Here is a 27,420-nt window from a genome sequence, read left to right as displayed (position 1 = left end):
GGGAAGTAAGGGGATTTCTGTGTAGTTGGATACGGTGCCTGAGCTAAGACAGTTGAGTTTGTGTGCCTGACAGGATACAGCAAGACCCGGAGCCCAGAAGACGGTATCCCGGAGAGGGTCTCATGGGGGAGACCTATCCTTTTGTTTATTATTTAATAAACACCCTTGAAGCCGAGCTAATCATACTCTGTCCGTGTCTGATCTGTGTAAACGTCTTGACCAAACCCCCTGGTCTGCAAGAGTACATAAATACAGAAGCCTGAACTCCTTGTGCCAGAAGTACAAACAGAAGTGGCATGACCCCAAGGCTGCCTCTAATGAAGCTGATGAAGCCAAGGCTGCCTCTAAGGCAAGCAACTATTGAGCTCTTTACAAAACCCTCCGGGTTCTCACTGGGAAGACTACTCCCCCCCATGGCATAAGCAAAGGCGCTAGATGGGTCTGAACTGGGGCCCCCGGAACAACAACTCGAGCAATGAAGTAAACACTTCTCCACACTCCTCAACCACCCTGCTCCACCTCCCTCTCCACAGTGGAAGACTACACCACCAAGTCAGAGCCACCTTCTGAAGAAGAGGTTGAGAAGGCCCTAGGAAAACTGAAGCTAGGCCGAGCAGCAGGTGTAGACAACCTCCCTGAGCTCCTAGTGAAAGGGGGGCCCACTGTAGTCGTCTGGCTGCACAGCCTTATTAACTCCATCTGGCAGACCATGACAATCCCCAAAGACTGGCTCCTGGGAGTCATTCTACCTTTCTGGAAGAAGGGACCCAAGGACCAATGCCGCAATTACAGAGACATCACACTCCTCAGCATCCCAGGAAAAATAATCACCCACATAGTCCTCAAACGCTTACGCCCCCTACTTCTGCAAAAACAGCGCTGTGAACAAAGCCGTTTTACCCCTGGCCGCTCCACTACCGACCAGGTCTTCACCCTCAGGCTCCTCGACCAAAATAGAAGAGAGTACAGAAAACCTCTGAATGCTGCCTATGTGGACAGCCATACACAAATGGCTTTTGACAGCATGGACAGGCAAACCCTCTGGAAAGTCTTTAGGATCCTAGGAGTTCCAGGGAAGCTAACCGGCCTGCTGTCCCTGGTATACAGGAATACCCTCTCCTGTGTCCTCGCCAACAGCCAAACCCCTCCAACATTTAACATCAACAGCGACTTGAGGCAGGGCTGTATTTTAGCACCTACCATCTTCAACACAGCCATCGACTTTGTCATGGGAAGGACTGTCACCTGAAGCATGTGTGGTACCAGCTATGGGAATCTCAGATTCTCTGCTCCTGAGTGGCGCAGAGGTCTAAGGCACTGCATCTCAGTGCTAGAGGTGTCACTACAGACCCTGGTTTGATTCCAGGCTGTATCACAACCTGCCATCATTGGGAGTTCCATAGTGCGGTGCACAATTGGCCCAGCATCATCTGGGTTAGGGTTTGGCCGTGGTAGGTCGTCATTGTAAAATAAGAATTTGTTCTTAACTGACTTGCCTAGATAAAAAAAGGTTAAATAAAAATAAAAATGACCTGGACTATGCAGACAACATTGCGATCCTGGCTAAACTCATTGACATTTTACATATTGCCCTTGAAATCATGGATGAGGAGACCCACCCACTCAGGCACATAACCAACCTGGACAAAGCAAAAATCCAGTCCTTAAAGATGCACTCCGGGATCTTAAGCACAACAAATTTGTAAAATATCCCACGAAATGGACGACGTAGTACACAATTGGATGACATAGTACACAAAAAACAGGGATCACTTTTGGCTCTTGAGCACCACTTTCAAAACTACTGGCTGAAATTATACAAGAGTTTGAGAGAGCATCTTTAAGTGACTTTGAACCCCCCTCCAACCAGCCCTGTTACCCACCATCTTGGCGTTGTTCCTAAGTTCTGCTACCTTGGAATCACCTTAACAACTAACTGAAGGAGCAACACCGACATCATACCTAGTACTCATTGGTAGCAGAACTCATTGACTGGACAGCCTCAACCATGACCAGCTCGACAACATCTGGAAACAATGCACCCTCTCTCTGAAAACAAAACTCTGCATTTAAAATAGCATGGTGCAGAGGAGGGTCGTTAGTGATTGGAGCTTGGGTGATTGGAGCCAACTGGGCTCAGGGTATTTAAACTGCTTCACTAACCACTCTCTCTCACTCTCCCTCCCTCCCTCTCCTCCAGGTATGATCCTGTTTTGTTTGTTCCTTTGTAGGTTTACTTAGTTTCCACTCAGTCATGTTAACACACACAGATTCATGCATCCATGCACTTTACATACACCCTACATTATGACATTTCCACACCGCATTCCCTTTTCTTTGTTTAAAGTTAATAGTTTTTGTTTTACAATAAAGAACCTTTTGATTGGCCTATACCTGTTGTTCATGTCCCCTCATTTTTGCCACAGGCTATGAGCCGGCCTGTGACAAGTGGGAGCTCGTCTGTAAGTTAAAGTTAATTGTACTTTAGTCTTACTTTAGTATTTTAATTTACTTTAACATTTTGTCATAGTTGGTTAAGGTTTTGTCTAGATTGTCTTTGCTTTATTATTGATACGTTTGTTTATTTGTAATTTGGCTTATTTGACTATTGTTTTATAGTTAACTTGGGTTAGTTTAGTTCAGATTTCCAAATGTTTTGTTTGAGGGGATGTTTTGGTTGGGCCAATATTGTTGAAGAGAGCGTTGAGAGCCATGTGTTCTTTTGGTTCAGTTAGCTTGGTAGCTAAATTTGGTTAACAATTCACTCTGGGTTTTTGGGGTTTTTTGTTCAAGTGGGAGTCCTCTCCTGTTCAGGCTTATCAGCGAGTGTCAATAGGAGGCTCGTGGTGTTTTTGCTTTAGGTGGCAGTGAACGTGGGTAGAGCTTCCCTTTTCCTTTTCCCCTACATCGGCTCAGGAGCGCCTCCGTGGTTATGGGGGGGCCGCCAGTTCTGGTTGTGTTTTCCACTCCACTGGTTTTGTGTGCATAAAACCCCACCACATGTGACTGCACGAAGACCAGGGCCAGTTTGTTAGTTGTTTTTGGAGGATAGTGGGGTGTGGCTCCTGTCCTTGAACCTAGACTGACAGCAGGTGAGTTGTGTATTTTTTTTTTGTTGAGAATTTTTAATAGTTGTATTGGTTGAGGAAAATGTCTTCCATTCTGAGTAGTTTTGTTCAAGCTCCTTCAGAGGTAGCCTTAGAGTTGTGTACTAAGGAGCAGTTCATTGAAATTGCTGAACATTATCAGATTGAGATTGTTGATAAAAAAATTTGACTGTTAAAGCCAAATTAAAGCAGGGTCTTAGGGAAATAGGTGTTTTTTGGGGTCAGTCTGCTAGTAGTGAGGGTACAAGTTTTCAGTCTAGCCCTTTAACTTTTGAGCAGCAGAGGGAGCTGTTGCAAATGCAGTTGGAGATAGCATTTCTCAATCGCGCTAATAGACCAGAAGAATTACTACAGTTTTATGTTTCACAGAATCTTCGTTTGTTGCCTAAATTTGATGAGTCAGATCCAGACACATACTTTGCTTTATTTGAGCGTATTGCGGAAGCTAGAGCTTGGTCAGATTTGGACATGACTATGTTGTTGCAATGTGTACTTACAGGTAAAGCACGTGAGGCTTTTGCAGCACTGAGTGTAGCTGACAGTAAAATGTATGCTAAAGTTAAATCAGCAGTTCTGAAGGTTTACGAACTTGTGCCAGAGGCATATCGTCAACGTTTTCATTACAGGAAAAAGTTAGATTCACAAACCTATTCTGAGATTGTTTGTGATTTGACTTCTGCATTTAATCATTGGTGTACAGCTTCTGAAGTTAGTACTTTTGAGGATCTGTCTAATTTGATTGTGTTAGAACAGTTCAAAAATTCAGTGTGTGACCAGGTTGCTACATACATGAATGAACGTAAAGTTAAGTCTCCAAGTGATGCAGCAGTCCTTGCAGATGAGTACAGGCTAACACATAAAAGCCATTTTGAGTCAAACCGTGACATGTACCATAAAAATTACTTTACTTCTAGGAATAGTAGGTCACCTTTTTTTGGAGCTTCTTTCCAAAGGCCTCAGCAGAAGTTTGGGTCTGGAGGATTTAAAGCACCGGTTAATGCTAATACCTGTCGCTACTGTTTAGTTGAAGGACATTGGAAGAAAGATTGTCCTCTACTTAAATCAAAAAAGTCAGGTCAAGTTAAACCTGCTGTGATGGCAGCTCCTGTTTCAGCCTCTGACCACCAGGGTGAGCTTTTTCAGCCACTAGTTGAGTTTGATTCTCAGTCTTCTCACTGTGATATTTCAGCCTTTATTTCAGATGGTGTAGTGTCCCTGGTAGATGGCAACCAAAATGTTTCAATCAAGATCTTAAGAGACACTGGAGCTTTAGATTATTTTATTCTGGAATCTGTTTCACCGTTCTCTAAGGAGTCTGATACTGGCAGTTGTGTAATGGTACGTGGTATGGGTTTTGTTCCATTCTCTTCTCCTTTACATGAAGTTACTCTAAAATGTGGTCTGGTAGAGGGTGATGTAGATGTTGGGGTTAGACCCCAGTTGCCAGTAGAGGGAGTCCACATGATTTTTGGGGAATGACTTGGCTGGTAGTAAGGTGTGGGCAGATGGCAAACTAAACATCTTTACGAAGAAACCTTCAGTGTCCCCAGCAAGGGTATCTCCAGATCGCAACTGTGTCTCCTGAGGTATTTCCAGTTTGTGCTGTTACCTGCGCTGTTTCTCGTAATAAGGTTGAGAGTAAGCCATAAAGTCTTGAGTTGCCAGTCAAACTCCAGACAGAACAGTTGACTAGTTCTAGAGATTCATTGATGGCTGAGCAAAAGGCCGATACTACTTTGGATGATCTGTTTGATAAAGTTGTTCCTGATTCAGTGGTGAGGAAGAGTGCTCAGTGTTATTTTCTTCTTGATGGGCTGTTGGTTAGGAAATGGGTTCCACACTATGATCAGGGTCTAGGAGAACCAGTCTTTCAAATAGTTGTACCTACTACTTTGCCAAATAAAGTGTTGCAAACTTCACATGGTGATGTGGCAGGTCATATGGGTGCTCGTAAAACTTGTGATCGCATACTCCGTTATTTTTTCTGGCCACGTTTAAAGCGGGATGTAGCTCAGTTTATTAAAACTTGTCATACGTCAGCGCACAAGCAAGCCAAACCAGGTTGTAAAGCCAGCACCTTTGTATCCAATACCAGCCGTAGGGCAACATTTTGAGCATCTTATTATCAATTGTGTTGGGCCTTTACCACAGTCCAAGTCAGGTCATAGCTACTTATTAACTGTTATGTGTCAAGCAACTAGATAGCCGGCAGCTTTTTCCTTGCGTACCATAACTTCAAAATCAGTAGTTAAAGCGTTAACTCAATTTATTTCAACATTTGGGATTCCAAAAATCATCCAGTCAGATCAGGGGTCTAACTTTACCTCCAATTTATTTGCTCAGGTTCTCAAACAGCTTAAAGTAAGTCTACTGCGTTCCATGCCCAGAGTCAGGGAGCTTTGGAACATTTTCATCAAACTTTAAAATCCTTGCTTCGTGCATACTGTACAGAACTGTCTGCAGATTGGGAGGAGGGGTTACCTTGGCTGTTACTAGCTGCTCGTGAAGTAGTGCAGGAAAGCACAGGGTTTAGCCCAAATGACTTAGTGTTTGGTCATAAGTTGCATGGGCCTTTAGCGGTGCTGCAGGATGGTTGTTTGCCTGAGGAACCACCTCAGAACCTTATTGACTATGTAAATGGTTTTAGGTTGAAGTTGCATAGGGCTGGTGAACTGGCGAAAGGAAAAACGAAAATGTTCTCAACAGAAAATTAAACTGAAATATGACGGACAGGCTGAGCTGCGTGAGTTTAGTCCCGGTGATCGTGTACTTGCTCTTCTGCCTCTTGTAAGTTCACCTTTTCAGGCAAAATACTGTGGTCCTTTCACTGTGTTGCGCAAAGTGTCAGATTTGAACTATCTTATTGAAACCCCTGGTCATAGGAAGTCCTCTAAATTATGCCATGTGAACCTGTTAAAATGTTATCACTCCCGTGATCTAAGCAAAGTGGAAGGCACTCCAGCGGTGAGGTCAGCGTTGACTGCTGCTCCAGTCACTGCATCTTGTGGCTTTAACTTTGTGGAGGGGGAACAAGAGGAGGTAGTTAGGGTTTCGGAAGAGGTCTTACAAGGTCGGTTGAAAAACTCCCAGACTTTGCAAAACCTTGGTGTTTTGGTAGATCATTTAGACTCTGAGAAACGTGATGAATTGGTAGTTCTTATTAGAAGCTACCCTGTTTTGTTTTCTGACACTATCGAAAACCCATTTAATTGAGCATGACATAGGCTTAGCATCTCTGATGTCTATCAAACAGAGATGTTATTGTGTATCTCAGGAGAAGAGACTGCAATTGGAAACGAGGTGCAGTATATGTTGGACAATGGTATTGCGGAGCCATGTTGTTCAAATTGGGCTTCACCCTGTCTTCTGCTCAAAAAGTTTGATTCCACTTTCAGACCTTGCACTGATTATAGAAAAGTTAACAATGTTACTAAAGCAGACCTTTACCTTCTCCCTAGGATGGAGGACTGTATTGATCAAGTTGGGTCAGCAAAGTATGTTAGCAAATTTGATCTTTTAAAGGGATATTGGCAAGTACCCCTTACCAAAAGAGCTTGTGAGATTGCTGCCTTTATAACTCCATCTGGTTTGTTCTCTTATACAGTGATGCCTTTCGGCTTGCGGAATGCTCCAGCCACCTTCCAGAGGCTGATGAATCGGGTGGTCTCAGGTCTGGAAGGGTGTGCCGTGTATTTGGACGACGTGGTCGTCTACTCAGACTCCTGGGAGGAGCATGTCTGGAGAGTGCAAGCCCTGTTCGAAAGACTGGTGTGGGCCAGGTTGACTATCAATTTGAAAAAGTGTGAGTTTGCCAAAGCTACAGTCGCATACCTAGGCAAGGTTGTTGGTCAGGGTGTTGTCTGTCCCGTGGAAGCCAAGGTCCAGGCTGTGAAGCAGTTCCCACAGCCCTCCACAAAGAAAGAACTGATGCGCTTCCTGGGAATGGCGAGGTACTACCATGCTTTCTGTAAAAAGATTTCGGTAGTAGTGTCCCCACTGACCAATCTGTTGAAGGCCAAGGCTGAATTTATCTGGTCCACCCAGTGTCAAGCGGCATTTGATGCAGTTAAATATGTTGGGTTGAAATTTGGGTTGGGGGTGGGACCCTCATTTTAAGGGGGGAGGTGTCACGGCCCCTCTGCAGTACAGGGGCGGTTCCTCCTGCAGGCAGAGGAGGGTCGTTAGTGATTGGAGCTGGCGTGATTGGAGCCTCTCTCTCTCTCTCTCTCAACATCTGGAAACAATGCACCCTCTCTCTCTCAACATCTGGAAACAATGCATCCTCTCTCTGAAAACAAAACTCTGCATGATGTACGAATCAGAGTCATGGACTCTCACCTTGAACCTCACACGTTGCATGGACGCCTTTGACTGCAAGTGCCTTCACAGAGTACTGGGTAGTCCATGGCGCGACTATATCCCAAACTCTATAATACCAACCACCTGTATTCACCCTGGTTAGTCTCCAGTCTCCGCTGTTTGGCCACATGGCCAGATATAATCCACCTTTGGAGCCTTCCCTTATCCTCAAGGAGCCATCCCCCAACTGGGTCAAAGAGCCAAAGATGGTCTTACCAGTTGGATGACAACCTACACAACCTCTGACTCAGCACCACTTCAGCCTGGGACCTGGCCCACAATAGGATGGTGTGGAGATCCATATGTCGATTTTTTTTTTTTTTTTTTTTTTTTTTGTATTTTTTTTTTGTAAATTTTTAATTTTTTTATTTCAAGTCGATGCAATCTGGTATGAGGTATCTGGAGATTTTATTGACATCAGAGTTAAATAAGAGAATAGAATAACTTTTTATTTTTCCCGCAAAATGTGGTTCAGTAAATAACATTAACACAGTACCTCGCTACTAGGCTGAACTTGGTTACACCAATAACACGAGGATAGGGCGACGATAACACAACATAACACAACATAAAAACAAAGTAAAACAAACAGTGCTTGTGCCATGCTGGCTGGTTGGCTGGTATTGGCATCCTCGTTGGTATGTAGCTGGCTGAGGTTATATATTGTGTTAAAAGACTTTGTGCAGCCTAGAATTAGCCGTTCGAGTGAATAGTTTGTGCTCATTATTGTGGATTACTACTCGTAATACAAAGGATTACTATTTTGTTGGTTTTGGAGGATGCCATGAACTTCGATCTATTCTAAGGAAAACTGTAGAGATATTCTCTAACAGGCCGGATTTCCCTCTACAATATTTCCACAATAATGAGGAAAATGATTCACTTGAATGGTTAATTCTAGGCAGCACAAAGGTTTTTATGTTACAAAATACTTTTAAAAGTTAATGACATGTGGAAATTTGAAAATTGTAGCAAAGGTATTTACAATGTGAGATAGATATAAAATATTGGACAAAATGTCAGAGAAGCCAAGGGAAAAGGTATCCAGTTGAAAGTTTTCATAAATTGGATTTTACTCTCCTTAGGTAAAAATCCAATTTAGGATGGGTTTGTCACAAGATGATGTGTGTTGGCAGTGTAGGATAGAAAAAGGAACCCTCCTATATGCACTGTGGGAAGGCCGGGTGGCGCACCCCTTATGGGACAAAGCCTAGCAGTGCGTAGAGTACGGCCTTGGAGTTCCTATTCCTAGATCACCCAGGTCTCTATTCAGTCCGTAGCACTGAAGATCCGTGCAGCAGCGCAATATACATCTAAAGTCAATGTTTGTGAGTTCACCGAGACTGCATTACTTTTACATTTCAATCACGTTATAGCCTGCAACTTCTGCAATACATATTGAATTGAATCCCTAGACTGTCTGTTGAGTGACAAGTCCGAAGTAAGAGGGATTAACCAGACAGAATTTAAGAAACGCAACCAAAATCATCTGCAAATGCATGCAACAAGTTTGTAGAGTCACAAGCTTGATGTAGTCATTGCATGCTAGGAATATGGGCCCAAATACTAAACTTTTGACTAAATTGAATACGCTATAAGGGAATTTGTCCAAATACTTATGACGCCTTCAAATGGGAGGACTAAATACATAAAGTGCTTTCATTTCGAAAGAGTAAAACAGGTATGAATGAAAATACCCTCAAATAAAAGGTGACATTCGGTTCTGTCGCCTCATATAAAGCATTGATCTCAAATCCAGAATGCTGGAGTATAGAGCCAAATTAAACACACTAGCTTCATTGTCTAAATTCCTACTATGTACTATAAGGGAATTTGAGAACTTGGAGAAACTATGGATATTATACACTTTTCTAGATGATAATGTGCATTAACATTTTATATAGATGTGTTCTCTGAGATGAGTTAAATGTGAGGGAAAAGGTACTTTTTATGTTTTCCTCAAACTGGTTATCATGCTTTTCTAATAATCTCATGTGAAAGTAAACACAAAATAGTTTTATGATTGTGTTTGTTATAAAACAATTCAACACAGCCCACAAATGTTTCTGTTTGGGGTTACAGTGAAGATGTTCCATAGTTGCTGTAATACTTGTTCAAAGCATTATAATACTTATGTTGAGTAAAGCGTGTTGTATGGGCACATATTTGGAGAACTGTACTGAAATGGAATGATCAACTTAGATTAGCTTTTGATTTCAGTTGATCAGATTTTTATTGCGATTATTAGAGGTCGCACAGCCTTGATGTTTTGAAGCAAATGTCATTCTAATAGTTCTACCAGCGGAATGATCTTGAGTCCATCGGAAGTGAGACCACAGGTATCCAACTGTTTCTATTGGGGGGAAAGGAGAAAAAAGAGTGATTATTTAAGCATACACATAAAGCTATGTCCAGTGTGATAAATCCTCCCACCCTCAATTTCACAATTCTTACATTGTTATTAAGCTCTAGATATATTAGCTCTGGGGAAGAGGCATCCAAGGGGGTGGAACGAGGAGGTTTGATCCGGTCACGCAACCTTGGCCTAGATTTTAATCATCCAAACCCATGTACAGTAAATCGTTTAGTGTGGCAGTACTCACAGCAGCCATACAGCCTGTTCAGCCTGTCAATGTCGTTCTTACTCATCTGAGTGGCCTCGCCGAAAGACACGTTGTTGTTGTCAGGGAAGGGCACCGTGGTGGGGCGGTTGTTCTTGGAGAAGGCGTACCTGTAACCACACCAAATCACAATGCAACACAATTTAGGCCTCCTAAACAATGGCACTGCTGAAGCTACAGTACTGTATATCTTGGTCTGAATGAAAGGACACTGAGGAAGGGATGGAACGTTACGTATAATAGGAGTCCATTCCAGAAATATTTAATTATTAGAAAGACATCACATAGCTGACCTCTCGTACTGCATGACAGAGTTGTAGTCATAGGGAGTTCCTTGGTTCAGGGTGGCGATCTTGTCGAAGTTGTACTTCATGTTCATAGAGCTGATAGGCTGTGTTTCACCCCACTTTATGAGCATGATCAATCAGTTACAATATTAAAGAGAAATTAAACAACAATAGATAACGGAAATGAACAACTCTATATCCTGTTGAGGTGTAGGGGGCAGTATTTTCACGGCCGGATGAAAAACGTACCCAAATTAAACTGGTTACTACTCTGGGCCAGAAACTAGAATATGCATATTATTAGTAGATTTGGATAGAACACACTCTGAAGTTTCTAAAACTGTTTGAATGGTGTCTGTGAGTATAACAGAACTCATATGGCAGGCAAAAACCTGAAAAAATCCAACCAGGAAGTGGAAAGTCTGAGATTTGTAGTTCTTCTTTTGATTCTCTATCGAAACTACAGTTTCTGTGGGGTCACGTTGCACTTCCTAAGGCTTCCATTGGCTGTCAACAGCCTTCAGAAAGTTCTTTCAGCATTCTCCTGTCACTGGGCAGATAATAGGAGCTCAGTCAATCAGTGGACTGCCTGTGGACAAAGGGATTGGATATGCGCGATCCCGCGAGCGCACGGTTCCTTCTTTTTCTTCTTGAATGAATATGCTATTGTCCGGTTGGAATATTATCGCAATTTTACATTAAAAATACCATAAAGATTGATTTTAAACAACGTTTGACATGCTTCTAAGTGCGGTAATGGAGACTTTTCGTCTCTGGTACCGCGCTCGCGCGTTATGCCTTTGGATAGTGGTCTGAACGCACAAACAAAACGGAGGTATTTGGACATAAATATGGATTATTTCGAACAAAAACAACATTTCTTGTGGAAGTAGCAGTCCTGGGAGTGCATTCTGACGAAAATCAGCAAAGGTAAGAGAATATTTATAATACTAATTCTGAGTTTAGGTGACATCGAACTTGGCGGGTGTCTGTATAGCTTGCTGTGATGGCAAGCTATGTACTCAGAATATTGAAAAATCTGCTTTCTCCGTAAAGCTATTTTAAAATCTGACACAGCGGTTGCATCCAGAAGTAGTCTATCTATAATTATTTTCTGAACATATACATTTTCTATAATACATTTTCTGAACATCACGCGCCAATGTAAAATGCTGTTTTTGGATATAAATATGAACTTTATCGAACAAAACATACATGTATTGTGTAACATAATGTCCTAGGAGTGTCATCTGATGAAGATCGTCAAAGGTTAGTGCTTCATTTAGCTGTGTTTTGGGTTTTATTGACACATGTCCTTGCTTGGAAAATGGCTGTGTGATTATTTTTGTCTATGTACTCTCCTAACATAATCTAATGTTTTGCTTTCGCTGTAAAGCCTTTTTGAAATCGGACAATGTGGTTACATCAAGGAGAAGTGTATGTTTGAGAAAGTTGAATTATGACAATTTGTTTTTTTGAATTTGCCGCCCTGATATTTCACTGGCTGTGTCCCGCAGGTGGGACGCTAGCATCCCACGTAGCCCATAGAAGATATCTATAGATGACTCAACAGCTCATAAAACAAAAAGCAGGTTGGCTGACAAGTATGATGCAGCCCCCAAAATATACAATTTAACAAATCCATTGTCTTTTGTTAGAATTAGCAGTTAGAGATAGAGGCAGTTTCTTATCATGTAAAGTGAAAGTCAATTAAAGGCAAACAGGATAAATGCATGGTATCGACCATCAATTATGTTCTCCCAGTAGACGTGGATGTGGTTGTCACGGTCACTGCGGGTCTGCTCATGGTTAAAGCCCAGGGCATGGAGGAGCTCATGCTGGACGGTGTTGTGGTACAAGCAGCCCTGACCGGCCAGAGACACAGTCTGGGCATTACCCTGACGGCCAACATAGGAGTAGCATCTGGGGAGAAGAGCAGAGCAGAGGGTCAAGGTGCACCAATCCAATGCCAGAAATGGGGCCTACCCTAATCATCTAGTTCATTGTAAGGGTTTTAGGAAACCTCAGGGTAATGGGTTCATAAGAGATAAAAGTGGTGGGGATCACCTGACAGTGCAGGTTTGCAAAAACAAATATTGCATGGATTATGATCCTCAAAGGGAAATTCAATTACATATGTATTGATGTGATATTCGAATTGTTTAATCATGTTATTGAAATTTATGCTCACCCGCTGCGAGACTCAATGCTGAGGTAGTCCCTCTCGTTCTGGCGCTGAAAGAAGCAGACGCAGGTGGTTTCGGCGAAGAAGTCAAGACCACGCTGGATGATGGCGATCTCACGAGATGCTGTTATAGAGATCAAATTAACAACAAGAGATAGGGAAATGTGTCACGTCCTGACCAGTGTAAGAGGTCATTTTCTATAGTAGATGGATCAGGGCGTGACAGGGGGGTGTTTGTTTGACAGTCTGTGTTGTTATTTCTATGTTGTGGGTTTTAGGTTTTCTGTTTCTATGTCGGGTGTTGTTTGGGGTTGATCTCCAATTGGAGGCAACTGTTTCTTGTTGCCTCTGATTGGAGATCGTATTTAGGTAGGGGGTTTTCTTATTGTATGCTGTGGGTTGTTAATTGTGAGTAGTGTGTTTTCCTGCTCTGCGTCACGGCTTTATTGTTTTGTATTTTCAAGTTTATTGTATATGGCATTCGGTTTCACGATTCAATAAAAGATGTGGAACTACGATCATGCTGCGGATTGGTCCGATCCTTCAGAAAGCCCTGACAAAATGATTGTAGTGAAATTATTGTATTGCTTGTGCAATATCTCAACATACAAAAGCGAACACTTACAGAAGTGTTGGCAATGACATAGGGCACCCAGATTCTTCCATCACTGTACTTTTGCCAAAGACCCAGTGGCAGTGCAGGGGTTAGCGTTCTTCTCAGAGGGCATGGCAATGTCACCCATCAGAGTAGGCTCATCGGCCTCGGGGGCTTGGGTAAAGAACATGGAGAACATGTTACTCTGGGTGCTAGACCCAAATAATGAATCTGCATTCTCTTTATTCCTTGAGCATTGAACCAATTTACTGAGGTCCCTGTCGGCTCTGGTCAGCAGCTCACCAACAGAGAGCTCAGTAGAGGTGTCTTCTTCCACAACATTCTCTATAAGAAAGAACATTGGATCCGTTAAGTCTGCTAAATCATGACATGACATTGTTTTTATTATTTATATGCTTGGTAATGTGAGAGTGCCAAAACAGTTTTTTCTCACCTTCGAACTTTGGATGACAACGTGAAAAAATACAGACAATGACAAAGGAGAATACATATAAAATTAACATTGAGTATATTTACTCATGAAGAACACAATACATGAATATACATTGAGCTCCAAAAGTATTGGGACAGTGACACATTTGTTGTTGTTTTGGCTCTGTACTCTAGCATTTTGGATTTGAAATGATACAATGACTATGAGGTTAAAGTGCAGACTGTCAGCTTTCATTTGAGGGTATTTTCATCTATGTCACAAATAGTATACCCCCAAGACATGCTAACTTTTCACCATTACAATAATGGGAGGCTAGCATTTTTGGGGGGGGTATGATATTATTCACGATTCATTCAGGATTATCTGTAATCATGGTAGCATTGACATGAATGTAGAAGTGTTTAGAAACATATTCTATTCTTATTTACAATAAAAGTGACTCCAAAAGGACACAATACATGATTTACCATTCATTTCTATTGGGCACAAAATAATCTGAAACACAACCAAAACAAACAGCAAATGCATCCAACAAATGTGTAGTCACATGTGCTAGGAATATTGGACCAAATACTTCACTTTTTACTACTTTAATACACATAATACACGTTTTGACAAAAAGTGCTCTAATTTCTAAACGGTTCCCCGATATGGATGAAAATACCCGAAAATTAAAGCTGACAGTCTGCACGCTAACATTTTTTACATTTACATTTTAGTCATTTCACAGACGCTCTTATCCAGAGCGACTTACAGTAGTGAATGCATACATTTCTTTTTTCCGTACTGGTCCCCCGTGGGAATCGAACCCACAACCCTGGCGTTGCAAACACCATGCTCTACCAACTGAGCCACATGGTTACCCACATCACATAGACTTTTTATAATTTCAAATAGAAAATGCTGGAGTATATAGCCAAAACTCTAATAACTTTGGAGCTCACTTTATTTATTGTGTGAAGTATTTTTAAGGTCCCAATGTTACTGGGGTATCAGTAGGTTCCAGTCTTACTTTGAATATGCGTTGACTGTTCGATTGAGTTTAGCAAAGCAGCAATCTTATGGCATGGTAGCTTCGTATCCTGTGTCACTCACCTCAGTCAGTTCCTCAACCCAGGCAGACACCAGCATCAGGGTCAGGAGACCCACAGTGAACTTGAACACAAACATGGCAGCAAAAGGACTGTAGGATAAATACAACCATATAGGGAAAATCATTAAAACCAGCCATTGTGTTTGTCATTGAAGCTCACACACATACAATATGAACACTGAGCACAGTGCTTACCTTAGAGCTCCGAGAAGGAATGGGTGAAATGGCAGTAGTTAGGGTCGTTTGTTATGCTCTTTCCTCAGGAATATACACGTAGATAGTTAACAGACCCCCAAATAAGTGAATATGGGCACAAAAATATGCTGACAGGTAAGGAAATTTCATATTGAGTCGAGGTTGCTGCACGTGTGTGAGGTGTGCATGTAAACATGTTGTACCATGACATCATATCATGGCTAAATATGTTTGACCTTGAGGATTTCCAAACAGGTGTGCCCTTCTGTGTGTGTCATTTTACCTTTTCAGGATGCATGTAAGTCATTCAATTAATGAAGCCTCTTTTTCGAAGTGAGATTTTTTTTCTTCTTTCATTGCATTTTTCATATTCAGAAATAGTAGCTATACATTGAGTTGTGACAGGTGTGTTACAAGTGTTAAAATGTATTGATGGATTTTTTTGTAATTTTCTCATTGAACAGAAAGAGAAAGAAAATCAAATACACGTAGACAATCTTCAAAAGGCCCCTAAAATTACTTTTTTACATTTGAGTAATTTAGCAGACGCTCTTATCCAAAGCAAGTTACAGAAGTGAGTGAATACATTTTCGTTCGCAATGGTCCCCTGTGGGAATCCAACCCACAACCCTAGTGTTGCAATTGTCAGAAAAACCAACTGAGCTACAAGGGACCACAATAACATACTGTGAAATCTTCTCATGTAATATCTGCTGCTGGGAAATCTTTGTTGGCAGCCCACACACTTCATTACGTGTCAGTGGGTTCTCTCATTCAACATAGATATTACATTACTCTTGTGCACATAGAGTCATGTAAGAGGCAAATGTTGTGCAGATCAGAATAGGGCTTATAAAGTATGGATGGGGGCTGAAAGTAGCTATATCTCCTTACTGCTGTGTTTATATACTCACTCTATCTCTATGGTGGCCTGGTTTAGTCATTTGAACATGTGCAACAAGAACAGACTAGATAAGATTGTGAATGTTTCCAGCAAGGTCATAGAAGGGCAACCGACACAATTATCAGAGGTTTTTAAGAAATTGACCTAAGTAGAGAAAGAAATTGTAACACTTTACAATAAGATTCCATTTATAAAGGGTTTTCAAGGGATTGTAATTATTTTATTAACAGTTATTTAATCATTTGTAAATGCATTATAAACCATTAATAAATGGGTTATATAAATGGGTTATAATTGGTCAAAATAGTGCGAAAGCGAAATAGCGCTTGCCAAATAGTGAGCCACTATTTACCTCCAGCTATTAATCATTTATAAATGCACTTACAAATGCATATAATATTGAACCCTTGTGTATCATTATGCAGCCTTGTTTTTTAATGGTTGCACAGTTGAACAATAGTTATTTCCTCACTTTTGTGTGTGATGAATTGTTGCTGTCCCATGAACAGAAATGGTTGGTTTTCAGACCAATGGTCAACTCCCACGATGTGTCTTGCCTCACGTTTGAAACTCTGATGATGCATTGGCACACTTATTTATTCCAGGAATGAAGGCTTCATCTGAAGATTTCAAGCCATATTATTGGTGTGGTTCTCTGGTTTCGGAGAAATTCCCCCGAATTTGTGAGATCTGCCCATCTGTAAAACACCCTTGAAATAAAGATGATCTGGAACGTGCCCAAAATTTGGTGTTGACACTGATATCATGTGTTAAATAAAGGTTAAATAAAGGTTACATTTGAAAAATAAAAATTATGTGAAAGTGTGTAGTGAAAGGATGGAGAGAAGTGTGCAGAGGCAAGACAGAAGAGTTTGTGTGAAAGAAACTACTGAGCTAGCTAGGAAATGTTAGCTAGCTAGCTAGCATTAGGTAAAATCTAAAACGTATTTTTGAATATAGAAATTCTGCTAGACGATTTAGCATGAGATAGTCTTTGGCATGACATAGTTAGCTAGCTAAGTAGATCACATTTCGTGACTAGGTAGCTTCGCTAGCTAACATCAACATGACAGAATTTCCATGCAATTAGTTTATTTATTTTTTGGGATTAGCACACTAGCTAGCTAGTTATCTAACCTTTGAACTCAGGTACTGTCTAGCTAGGTAGATGGTAAATTAGCTAGCTCGCATCTTTTGTCAGCACACTAGTGCTGAGCGATGAATGCCTTTTGAGGTCGGTTCGGTTTTGGTTCGATTATTAAAAAATTATAACGGTTTTTCGATTTAGGTTTTGATTCTTTTTTAGACATTTAATGCATTATGTGTGTTGAATGCTGTAACAACACTGAATAAAACAATTAATACAAGTCCCATGATGGTAGTGACTGCCCATTACTGCTTATCACCATCATTTATTCACATTACTTTACTTGTTTTATTTGATCACTTTATTAATTAATTCCAAGTCATCTCATCTCTATAGAGCTGCTGCTTATGCTTGCTGACAAAATCACTATTTTAGTAGTTCTCAAAGTAAATAAGGCATACTTGCAGTGCCTTCAGAAAGTATTCAGACCCCTTGACTTATTCCACATTTTGTTACGTTACAGCCTTATTCTAAAATGGATTAAATAAATACAAATCCTCCGCAATCTACACATAATACACCATAAAGCGAAAACAGGTTTTTAGAAAATGCTGCAAAATTATAAAATATTAAAAACAGAAATAACTTCATTCCATAAGTATCCAGACCCTTTGCTATGAGACTCGAAATTGAGCTCAGGTGCATCCTGTTTCCATTGATCATCAGTGAGATGTTTCTACAACTTGATTGGAGTCCACCTGTAAATTCAATTGATTGGACATGATTTGGAAAGGCACACACCTGTCTATATAAGGTCCCACAGTTGACAGTGAATGTCAGAGAAAATACCCAGCCATGAGGTCGAAGGAATTGTACGTAGAGCTCCGAGACGGGATTGTGTCGAGGCACAGATCTGGGGAAAGGTACCAAAATATTTCTGCAACATTGAAGGTCCCCAAGAGCACAGTGGCCGCCATCATTATTAAATTGAAGAAGTTTGGGTCCACCAAGACTCTTCCTAGATCTGGCCGCCCAGCCAAACTGTGCAATCGAAGGAGAAGGGCCTTGGTCAGGGAGGTGACCAAGAACCCGATGATCACTCTGACAGAGCTCCAGAGTTCCTCTGTGGAGATGGGAAAACCTTCCATAAGTACAACCATCTCTGCAGCACTCCACCTATCAGGACTTTATGGTACAGTGGCCTGACGGGAGCCACTCCTCAGTAAAAGGCACATGACAGCCCGCTTGGAGTTGCCAAAAGGCACTTAATGACTCTCAGGCCATGAGAAACAAGATTTTCTGGTCTGATGAAATCAAGATTGAACTCTTTGGCCTGAATGCCAAACACCATCCCTATGATTTTTTTATTTATTTTATTTCACCTTTATTTAACCAGGTAGGCAAGTTGAGAACAAGTTCTCATTTACAACTGCGACCTGGCCAAGATAAAGCAACGCAGTGCCACACAAACAACAACACAGAGTTACACATGGAATAAACAAAACATACAGTCAAAACACAATAGAAAAAAGTCTATATACTGTCAGGGATTTCTTCCTCGTCAGACGATATGGCGAAATCATCGTCGGAAAATGAGGACCAATATGCAGCAGAGTTGAGGTAGTTCATTTTGAACATTTAATAAACTCAAAACGAACATACAAAATTAACAAAACGAACTCACGATTTACAGACAGTCCTGTTAGGCTCACACACGCTAAACAAGAAACAATCTCCCACAAATACACAGACAAACACACCCAACTAATATAGGACTTCCAATCAAAGGCAACACCACACAGCTGCCTTCAATTGGAAGTTCACCCCAATTAACCAAACATAGACATACAACCAGCTAGATCAACATAGAAATACGTAAACAAGGAACAGTGCAAAAAAAACCCCGGAATACTTCAATCAAATGCCCTTTTAGAAAAAACACCACCCCGAACCACATAAACCAAATACCCTCTGCCACGTCCTGACCAAACTACAATAACAATTAACCCTTATACTGGCCAGGACGTGACATATACAGTGTGTGCAAATGAGGTAAGATGAGGGATGTAAGGCAATAAATAGGCCATAGTGGTAAAATAATTACAATTTAGCGATTAAACACTGGAGTGCTTGAGACTGGAGTTATAGATGTGCAGAAGATGAGTGTGCAAGTAGAGATACTGGGGTGCAAAGGAGCAAAAAAATAAATAACAGCATGGGGATGAGGTAGTTGGATGGCCTATGTACAGGTGCAGTGATCTGTGAGCTGCTCTGACAGCTGCTGCTTAAAGTTAGTGATGGAGATATTAGTCTCCAGCTTCAGTGATTTTTGCAGTTCGTTCCAGTCATTGGTAGCAGAGAAATGGAAGGAAAGGTGGCCAAAGGAGGAATTGGCTTTGGGGGGGACCAGTGAAATATACCTGCTGGAGCGCGTGCTATGTGTGGGTGCTGCTATGGTGACCAGTGAGCTGAGATAAGGCGGGGCTTTACTTAGCAGAGACTTATAGATGACCTGGAGCCAATGGGTTTGGCGACGAATATGAAGCAAGGGCCAGCCAATGAGAGCATACAGGTCACAGTGGTGGGTACTATATGGGTCTTTGGTGACAAAACAGATGGCACTGTGATAGACTGCATCCAATTTGCTGAGTAGAGTGTTGGAGGCTATTTTGCAAATGACATCGCCGAAGTCAAGGACCGGTAGGATAGTCAGTTTTACAAGGGTATGTTTGGCAGCATGAGTGAAGGATGCTTTGTTACGAAATAAGCCGATTCTAGATTACATTTTGGATTGGAGATGCTTAATGTGAGTCTGGAAGGAGAGTTTACAGTCTAACCAGACACCTAGGTATTTGTAGATGTCCACATATTCTAAGTCAGAACCGTCCAGAGTAGTGATGCTGGTACGGTGGGGTACGGCTTTTGAAGACCTTAGAAAGTCAGGGTAGGATAGATATAGGTCTGTAGCAGTTTGGGTCTAGAGTGTCTCCCCCTTTGAAGAGGGGGATGACCGTGGCAGCTTTCCAATCTTTGGGGATCTCAGATGAAACGAAACAGAGGTTGAACAGGCTAGTAATAGGGGTTGCAAAAATTTCGGCTGATAATTTTAGAAAGAGAAGGTCCAGATTGTCTAGTCCTGCTGATTTGTAGGGGTCCAGATTTTGCAGCTCTTTCAGAACATCAGCTATCTGGTTTTGGGTGAAGGATAAATGAGGGAGGCTTGGGCAAGTTGCTGTGGGGGGTGCAGGGCTGTTGACCAGGGTAGGGGTGGCCAGGTGGACAGCATGGCCAGCCGTAGAAAATTGCTTATTGAAGTTCTCAATTATTGTGGATTTATTGGTGGTGACAGGGTTTCCTAGCCTCAGTGCAATGGGCAGCTGGGAGGAGGTACTCTTATTCTCCATGGACTTTACAGTGTCCCAGAACTTTTTGGAGTTTGTGCTGCAGGATGAAGCATGGTGGTGGCAGAATCATGCTGTGGGGATGTTTTCAGTGGCAAGGACTGGGGGACTAGTCAGGATTGAGGCAAAGATGAACGGAACAAAGTACAGAGAGTTCCTTGATGAAAACATGCTCCAGAGCTCTCAGGACCTCAGACTGGGGTGAAGGTTTACTTTTCAACAGGACAACGACCCTAAGCACACAGCCAAGACAACGCAGGAGTGGCTTCGGGGACAATTCTTTGAATGTCCTTGAGTGGCCCAGCCAGAGCCCGGACTTAAACCTGATCAAACATCTCTGGAGAGACCTGAAAATAGCTATGCAACAACGCTCCCCATCCAACCTGACAGAGCTTGAGAGGATCTGCAGAGAAGAATGGGAGAAACTCCCCAAATATACGTGTGCCAAGCTTGTAGCGACATACCCAAGAAGACTCGAGGCTGTAATCACTGCCAAAGGTGCTTCAACAAAGTCCTGAGTAAATGGTCTGAATATTTATGTAAATGTCATATTTCAGTTTTTTATTTGTTATAAATTAGCAAAAATTCTAAAAACCTGTTTTTGCTTTGTCATTATGGGGTATTATGGGGTATTGTCTGTAGATTGATGAGGGGAAAAAACCTATCAAAATGTGGAAAAAGTCAATGGGTCTGAATACTTTCTGAAGGCACTGTATATGACTGCTGAATACCAACTATCAACTGCTAAATACCAACTATCTCTCATGCTCCGTGTTTGCCTCCGCAAAGACAGGACAAGTCTAAGCGGGAGTGCAGTGGATTATGGTCATTGTAGTTAATTACCACGTTTTCTGTTCTAAACTATGTAGAATATTGGCCTGATGGAAATTACAACTCCGTACTTTTTTAAATGTTTTATTTTATTTAACCTTTATTTAACTAGGCAAGTCAGTTAAGAACAAATTGTTATTTACAATGACGGCCTACCAAAAGCCAAAAGGCCTCCTGCGTGGACTGGGCTGGGATTAAAAATGTAAAATAAATACACCACAACACTACATAAAGAGAGACCTAAGATAACATAGCATGGCAGCAACACATGACAACACAGCATGGTAGCAACACAATATGACAACAACATGCTAGCAACACAACATGGCAGCAGCCCAACGTGGTCGCAGCACAAAACATGGTACAAACATTATTGGGCACAGACAACAGCACAAAAGGCAAGAAGGTAGAGACAACAATACATCATGCGAAGCAGCCACAACTGTCAGTAAGAGTGTCCATGGTTGAGTCTTTGAATGATGAGATGGAGGTAAAACTGTCCAGTTCGAGTGTTTGTTGCAGCTCATTCCAGTCATTAGCTGCAGCAAACTGAAAAGAAGAGCGACCCAGGGATGTGTGCGCTTTGGGGACCTTAAACAGAATGGGACTGGCAGAACGGGTGTTATATGTGGAGGATGAGGGCTGCAGTAGATATCTCAGATAGGGGGGAGTGAGGCCTAAGAGGGTTTTAAAAATAAGCATCAACCAATGGGTCTTGCGACATGTATACAGAGATGACCAGTTTACAGAGGTGTATAGAATGCAGTGGTGTGTCCTATAAGGATCATTGGTGGCAAATCTGATGGCCGAATGGTAAAGAACATCTAGCAGCTCGAGAGCACCCTTACCTGCCGGTCTATAAATTACGTCTCTGTAATCTAGCATGGGTATAATGGTCACCGGAATCAGGGTTAGTTTAGCAGCTGTGGTGAAAGAGGAGCGATTACGATAGAGGAAACCAAGTCTAGATTTAACCTTAGCCTGCAGCTTTGATATGTGCTGAGAGAAGGACAGTGTACCATCTAGCCATACTCCCAATACTTGTATGAGTTGACTACCAAAAGCTCTAAACCCTCAGAGGTAGTAATCACACCTGTGGGGAGAGGGGCATTCTTCTTACCAGACCACATGACCTTTGTTTTGGAGGTGTTCAGAACAAGGTTAAGGGCAGAGAAAGCTTGTTGGACACTAAGAAAGCTTTGTTGTAGAGCATTTAACACAAAATACAGGGAGGGGCCAGTTGAGTAGAAGACTGTATCATCTGCATGTAAATGGATGAGAGAGCTTCCTATTGCCTGAGCTATGTTGATGATGTAAATTGAGAAGAGCGTGGGGCCTAGGATTGAGCCTTGGGGTACTCCCTTGGTGACAGGCAGTGGCAGATGTTCTGACTTTATACACTGCACTCTTTGAGAGAGGTAGTTAGCAAGCCAGGCCAAAGAACCATCAGAGACACCAATACTCCTTAGCCGGCCCAGAAGAATGGAATGGTCTACCGTATCAAAGCTTTGGCCAAGTCGATAGAAAATAGCAGCACAACATTGCTTCGAATCAAGGGCAAGGGTGACATTATTGAGGACCTTTAAGGTTTAACCTGTCTGGGAACGTGGGACGCTTGCGTCCCACCCTAGTCAACAGCCAGTGGAATCGCGTCGTGCGAAGTACAAATACCTCATAAATGCTATAACTTCAATTTCTCAAACATCTGACTTTTTTACACCATTTTATAGATACACCTCTCCTGAATCGAACCACGTCGTCCGATTTCAAAAAGGCTTTACAGCAAAAGCAAAACATTAGATTATGTTAGGAGAGTACCCAGCCAAAAATAATCACACAGCCATTTCCAAGCAACTAGCATGCATCACAAATACCCAAAACACAGCTAAATGCAGCACTAACCTTTGACGATCTTCATCAGATGACACTCCTTGGACATCATGTTACACAATACATGCATTTTGTGTTCGATCAACTTCATATTTATATCTAAAAACAGCATTTAACATCGGTGCGTGACGTTCAGAAAATATTTTGCCTCCAATACTGCCGGTGATCAGCGCTACAATTTACAAAAATACTTGTCATAAACATTGATAAAATATTAAACTGTCATTCAAAGAATTAGATGAACATCTCCTTTATGCTAACTCTGTGAAAGATTTCAAAATAACTTTACTGGGAAAGCACACTTTGCAATAATCTGAGTACTGCGCTCAGAAAAATACAGTAGGCAATACAGATAGCCGCCATTTTGGAGTCATCTAAAATCATAAATTGCATTAGAAATATTCCCTTACCTTTGATGATCTTCATCAGAAGGCACTTCCAGGATTCCAGGTCCACAATAAATGTTGTTTTGTTCGATAAACTCCATAATTTATGTCCAAATAGCTCCTTGTTGTTCGCGCGTTCAGTTCAGCTACTCCAAATGTAGGAAGCGCGTCGAAAAGAAAAGTAAAAAAAAAATCTATTTACGTTCGTTCAAACATTGAACTGATGGGTCTACAACTTCCCAGCCTTCTTGTTCGGTCTCTGTTCATCATTAGACGCCTCAAACAACTTTATAAAGACTGTTGACATCTAGTGGAAGCCTTAGGAACTGCAAAATGAACCCTAACTCACTGTGTGTTCCATTGGCAATGACTTGAAAGGACTACAAGCACCAGAATTCTCACTTCCTGGTTAGATTCTTCTCAGATTTTTGCCTGCCATATGAGTTCTGTTATACTCACAGACATCATTCAAACAGTTTTAGAAACTTCAGAGTGTTCTCTATCCAAATCTACTAATAATATGCATATTCTAGTTCCTGGGCCCGAGTAGTAGGCCGTTTAATTTGGGTACGTTTTTCATCCGGCCGTGAAAATACTGCCACCTACCCTAGAGAGGTTAAAGAGCTCAGTCTTGTGCTCCTTGTCAGTAACAACCACATCATCAATGTTAAGGGCTGATGGATTGCTGGTTCGGGTCTCCGTTTATGACCTTGTGGGAAATCTGTCGACATACCCTTGAGCAGGGCATTGACCCTGGTTGCTTCGGTGTGTCTGTCTGGGTGGGAGTCTGTTAGATGACTAATGTGATGTAGTTGTTGAGCAGCTTCACTGCAAGTGCATTTTATGTTTAAATATTCAATAAAAAAATGTAATTCATAAAAACCATTAAGGGACATGGCCAGCTGTGAGAAGAAGGGTTCATTCTCCAGGTCTTTAACCGTTTTCCAGAGCTTCTTTGGGTTAGACCCACAGAGAGAGAACTGCTCCTTAAAGTATCTAACTTTAGCCTTCTGGATAGCCTGAGTGCACTTATTTCTCATTTGCCTGAACGAGAGCCAGTCAGCTTGAGTATGCGTGTGCCGAGCCAAATGGAATTCTTGAGGTGGAGTAACTCTGCAAGATCACGGTCGAACCAGGGGCTGAACCTGTTTTTAATTCTCATTTTCTTTATGGGGCGTGTTTGCTAACAATACCACTGAAAATTTCAAACAAAAAGGTCCAAGCATCTTCGACAAAGGGGATCAAGCTGATTCTATACCAATTTCCAGAGGCCAGGTCATGAAGGAAGGCTTGCTCATTAAAGTTTTTAGCAAGTGTCTATTACAAATCAGGACAAGTCGTTTCACTGAGCAGTCATTATGAACACAGGCTGTAAAACAGTGATCACTAAGGTCATTACAGAAAACACAAGACTGATACCTATCAGGATTATTTGTGAGGATAACATCAAGGAGAGAAGCCTTTTCTGGGTGTTTGGAGTCATACCTTGTGGGATTGGTAATAATCAGAGAAAGATTTAGGGAGTCCCATTGCTTTAGGACTTGTTCAGGTGGTTTAAGCATGTCCCAGTTTAGGTCACCTAGCAGGACAAATTCAGACTTAGTGTAAGGGGCCAGGAGAGAGCTTAGGGCAGGTAGGGTACAGGCCAGTGCTGATGGAGGACGATAACACCCAGCAACAGTCAACAAAGAGCTATTTGAAAGTTTGATGCTTAAAACCAGCAAATCAAATTGTTTTGGTGGAGACCGAGCACTGAAGTTTGGACACAGTTACACATTCAAGGGTTTTTTCTTTATCTTTACTATTTTCTACATTGCAGAATAGTAGTGAAGACATCAAAACTATGAAATAACATAAATGGAATCATGTAGTAACCAAAAAAGTGTTACACAAATCAAAATATATTTTATATTTGAGATTCTTCAAAGTAGACACCCTTTGCCTTGATGACAGCTTTGCACACTCTTGGCATTCTGTCAACCAACTTCATGAGGTAGTCACCTGGAATGCATTTCAATTAACAGGTGTGCCTTGTTTAAAGTTAATTTGCGGAATTTATTTCCTTCTTAATGCGTTTGAGCCAATCAGTTATGTTGTGATAAGGTAGGGCTGGTATACAGAAGATAGCCCTATTTTCTAAAAGACCAAGTCCATATTATGGCAAGAACAGCTCAAATAAGCAAAGAGAAATGACAGTCCATCAATATTTTAAGACATGAAGGTCAGTCAATCTGGAAAATTTCAAGGGCTTTGAAAGTTTCTTCAAGTGCAGTCGCAAAAACCATCAAGCGCTATGATGAAACTGGCTCTCATGAGGACTGCCACAGGAAAGGAAGTCCCAGAGTTACTTCTGCTGCAGAGGATAAGTTCATTAGAGTTACCAGCCTCAGAAATTGCAGCCCAAATAAATGCTTCACAGAGTTCAAGTAACAGACACATCTCAACATCAATTGTTCAGAGGAGACTGCATGAATCAGACCTTCATGGTCAAATTGCTGCAAAGAAACTACTACTAAAGGACACTAATAATAATTGGCCAAGAAACATGAGCAATGGACATTAAACCAGTGGAAATTTGAGATTTGGACTCCTGGCTGCGATTTGGACTCCAGGCAGTGTAAGGGCTATTTGACCTAGAAGGAGAGTGATGGGATGCTGCATCAGATGTCCTGGCCTCCACAATCACCCGACCTCAACCCAATTGAGATGGTTTGGGATGAGTTGCATCGCAGAGTGAAGGAAAAGCACCTAACAAGTGCTCAGTATATGTGGGAACTCCTTCAAGACTATTGGAAAAGTATTCCAGGTGAAGCTGGTTGAGAGAATGCCAAGAGTGTGGAAAAATGTAATCAAGGCAAAGGGTGGCTACTTTGAAGAATCTCAAATATAAAATATATTTTGATTTGTTTAACACTTTTTGGTTACTACATGATTCCGTATGTTTTATTTCATAGTTTTGATGTCTTCACTATTATTCTGCAATGTAGAAAATAGTAAAAATAAAGAAAAAAACCCTTGAATGTATAAGTGTGTCCAAACTTTTGACTGGTACTGTAAATGATAAAAGATTCAACACTTTGTTCAACATATTTAGTCAATGAATGGTGGGTATGAAGACCAAAACATTCAACGTTGTGAGAAGATACCTCCTCCGCTGTTTCACCAACCAAAGGGATTACGGTTACCATTTCACACCAGAGCATTCACCATACTTGGACTATCACTGAGCAGTGGTAAGTGTGTTGATATAATCTGGTAAGGGGTAATATATTAGGAATGATAATTGAATAATGTCCTGGATGTACATTTGGCCAGGTCATCATTTAAACCAACCTCTTCTGTCCTGGGACAGAGCATCAATGCATCACACCCAACAGTGAGAAAATAACTATTGTTCAACTGTGCAACTATTGAAAATAAGGTTGCAAGATGATACATAAGGGTTAATCTTATAAGCATGTGTAAGTGCATTTATAAAGTGTTAATAACTGTAGGTAGATATTGGCTCACTATTTGGCAAACACTGACTAGTTATTGCACTATTTTGACCATATAACCGGTTATTAATGGTTTATAAATGCATTTACAAATGATTAAATAATGATAAATAATGTAATTATAAACCCTTTATAAACCTTTTACAATTGGAACCTCATTGTAACGTGTTACTGAAAAAATGAATAGGCTACTATCCTTGACTCTACTGGACACTCCCTCTACAATGTTTTTAAGCTCATGTCATTGTTTCAGACTTCTGAAATGTAAAAGTAACAGAATGTACAATTATTTTTATCCTGTATAATAAAGGCTTTTCTGTGCATGTGGGAGTTTGGACGAGTGTTATTACTGTAGGCTTAGGTGAGATAGCCTTGTTAACTCGCCTAAAAAATACAAAAGGTTTTAGTTTTACTCACTAAACCACTTAGATACCTATGCACGTTATATGATAATCACCGTCAATGTACCATTTGCAATCAGAAAAATTAACATAAACCCCCTCAAAAAACAGAGCAGGCGATCAAATA

At 41.3% G+C, this 27,420-nt stretch overlaps 1 pseudogene; it reads right to left on the bottom strand.

Annotated features, from left to right (window-relative positions):
- Positions 1-9,747: 9,747 nt before the first annotated feature.
- LOC106562026 (hatching enzyme 1.2-like) lies at positions 9,748-14,778 on the bottom strand (annotated as a pseudogene).
- Positions 14,779-27,420: the final 12,642 nt, after the last annotated feature.

Source organism: Salmo salar, chromosome 11 (genome assembly GCF_965601325.2).
Source record: "Salmo salar chromosome 11, fSalSal1, whole genome shotgun sequence".
Lineage (NCBI taxonomy): Eukaryota > Metazoa > Chordata > Actinopteri > Salmoniformes > Salmonidae > Salmo > Salmo salar.
The sequence above is the reverse complement of the archived record's forward strand: the minus strand, read 5'-3'. Positions and strand labels throughout refer to the sequence as shown.